The sequence below is a fragment of the Lygodium microphyllum genome, chromosome 8 (genome assembly GCF_053477565.2).
Source record: "Lygodium microphyllum isolate KBCC chromosome 8, Lygodium_microphyllum_v1.1.10, whole genome shotgun sequence".
In the NCBI taxonomy this organism is placed as follows: Eukaryota; Viridiplantae; Streptophyta; class Polypodiopsida; order Schizaeales; family Lygodiaceae; genus Lygodium; species Lygodium microphyllum.
This window is the reverse complement of record NC_141142.1, coordinates 34,312,909-34,316,193: the sequence shown is the minus strand read 5'-3', so window position 1 is coordinate 34,316,193 and position 3,285 is coordinate 34,312,909.

The window sequence follows — 3,285 nt, the reverse complement described above, 5'->3', positions numbered from 1 at the left end:
CTTACGTCACAAGCCTAGGGCACATCAAGTGTAAGACATGTTGGGCTTGCTTGGATGGCTTGTCATCTTAAGAATAGTACCACACCACATTCTCTCACCAACTAGGTCCTTAACTATAGGGTAGCATCCCAAATTTACTTGGAATTCAACCTAGATCTCAATCGCACATGCATAAGCACTAAACCATTCACAAGTTAGGTAAAGATACCCTGTAAAAGGAGCACATGACTTAACATGTACAATAAAGATCCTTAAGATCCATCAACATTGGTGGCCTACAACCACATGATCCATTTAGCATTAACCATCACCTCTCCCTTCCTCTTTAAGCTAACCTAGCATGCTCCAAGTCTCTCAATGCTGCTATCTTGCCCCATCCACATCTCTTCTATCACACCATACCATTCACCCCTACTAACTCCCTCATTAAACATCCTAGGGAATTTCACCACTAGTATCCCATACCTTTGGCAAAATTTCCATGGGACTGGCACTCCTAGATTAGTGTCATGGGACTAACACTCATCTAAGAGAAGCTAAAAAAGAAAAGAGATCTACAAATTTTTTAGCAAAGAATGATTTTTGTAATTTATGAGATTTGGGGTCCCTCTTGTGTGAAAATTGTATTTCATCAGCTAGCATCATGATCGTGACTTATGTTAGGTTTTTTTTTTCATCAAGACTAAGGTTTGGATGCACATAAAAAGAGCCATGATAAGCTAGAAGGGCCACAAAAGCTGCAAGATGCCCAAGGGGATGGGAAAACCCTAACCCTAATTTTCATATATTTAAAGGATGAGAAAAAAAAGAACAAGGTATTCATGTGTGTGCAAACTTTATGTACTTCCCTTCTTGCTTTTCATTGTTTGTGAGAGAGGAAGAGAGTAAGAGTGTTTACTGCAAAGCGAAGGAAGCAAAAAACAAGGCATCAAGAGGAAAAGCACAAGGCGGAAAAAAGAAAAGGCACTCTACAAGAGAGTGGGCCTGGAAGAAATCGAAAATCATGGGAACAACCACCAAGAGTACAAGACGTAACCATGGAAGCCACAAGAAGCCAAAAGCAAGAAGGAGAACCTTTAAATATAAAGATGCATCCAAAACCTATGTAAAAGAGCGCCAGGCTCCCTCCTGTGCAATTTGTAACCATGAACGGGCACTAGGACAAAGCTAGGAAGAGAGGAGGACAATGGGAAAAAGGGCCTTGGCCATGTAAGAAAAGGGGGATAAGAAGATGACCACCCAAAAGGGATTTAGGGTTTTGTGTATAAAGTTCAAAAAGTGAATGAGAGCTCATTCTTTGGTGTGTGGCAAAGTGGACTTTTCTTCTTCTCTTCTTCTCTTCTCTTGCTCACTTGTGAGTGCTTGAGGGAGGGAGTGTGAGTGAGTGAGGGAGTGAGTGTGTGAGAGTGAGGGATTTTGGAGGTGAAGCCCTCCCCCATCTCCTCTCTTCTTCTTCTCTTCTCTTCTCTTCTCTCATCTCGCGCATGGCTATGGAGGATGGAGCTTGAAGAAAGAGGCTTGAGGATGCTTGAGCTTGCATCACGAATCATGGAGCTATCGGAGTGCTTGAGAGAGGAAGCAACTCAATCGAGCATCAAGGTAAACTCACTACACTTGTAGAAAGGGATAGAGTGTCGGCTATGTGAGAGGTAGCCATTAGTGCTCGCTTGAAACACTCAAACAATAAGCAGTACGTGGGTCTTGGCGGTTTGCCTCTACATTTTGGTTCCCTTGACAAGACAATGGATTCAAGCTTGAGCGCTTGCATCGAAGTGAGGAGCTTGAGATAGATAGGAGGTTTTGGGTTTTTAATCATCCATGCTACAAGTAATTATTTTTTATTTTTGATGATTAGTTGAGTAGGAGAAATCAATTCAGTACTTTGCTTTTGATTTTTGTCGCATTTAGAGTAGGATAGGAGGGAGAAATGAGAGTGGGAAGCTTAAGGTTCACTACTGTAAAATAGTCCTGAACAAGGCAATAACATGGAAAAATGGGAAAAAAAAGAGTGCTCAGATGTCTCGGAGTCGCAAGCCATCCGATCGGACACACCCTGTCTGATTGTGACAATTGGACCTGACCCTATCCGATTCCTAGAATCGGACACTAGTAAATTGGACGTCCGATTTTCAAAATCGTACACATCCTGAGAAAGAAAATCTAGAGATTTGACAAATCCTGGCCAACAAGAAGCGTGATCCGCACCAGAATAACCCACCGAATGCCTCACAGGTAGTTCTAAACCTAGAAATCATGGTCGAACAGTCTAGAATTGTGTCCGGTGTTGTGGGCTGATTGTAAGACCCTAGAAGTTGGCAAGGATAGCTAGAAACTAAACACACGACCTATCAAGCCAACCCATAGACAAGAGCGCCAAAGCTACACACACTTTGTTTTCTCACTCACACTAATTTTCAGCACTTGAACCACACTTAAGGAGAGCAAAAAGCCTAGTTGCACATAGTGCACTGAAAAGAATACACCCACACCCACATGCACTAAGTGAGGGTAAGTTGAGGACTGGTTGCCATTAACAAGGAACTCACTCAGACATAAAACCTTCAAGGAACCCACCAGTAGGAGAAGATCCCATGACATAGAAGGGTGATCGAATCCCCAGAAGTAGAACCAGGTGAATAATGTGACCGAAGAGCCAGACACGGCAAGGACCCCAACCCCATCGGAAAAGTGGATCTACGCGACCTCATTCACTTGATTGACAACTTGGTGCAACAGGAATCCCTAGACATGGAAGAGGGCAACTCAAGCCGAAGAAGCTACGAGGAGCTTGACCTAGAAGACCTTCCTGAAGTTGTCCAGCAATTGGTGAACAAATACAATGCTCAAATCCGACTAGAACACTGCTGTAGACCTATAGAGGACGTCATAGCAAACCTCAACGAAGAGAGAAAGCGGGCTCGCATGGCTCTGCAAGGCCTAGCCATCGTACAACTAGGACCAACAAATTAGGAGATTGCACCAGAGCTTAGAAATGTGAGAAATTTTGAGAGTGCTAGCCTTAGCAGATAGGAATCAATCGGAGAGCGAGAGAGCACTAGAAGGGAACCTCACACTGAGTGAGCTTCTGACGAAGTGGCTGCTAGATAACATGGCAGTAGAGCAAAGCACTGCAGTATTAGCAACATCGCTACTAGCAGGGTTAGGGGTTAACCAAGGCTCTAAAAGCCAATCAAAAATTCATGTGGTGGCGAAGCACTTGGACAAATACCAAGCAAATGACAATCCGTACAACTTTGTGGAACAATTTGAGCATGTGTATGAGGC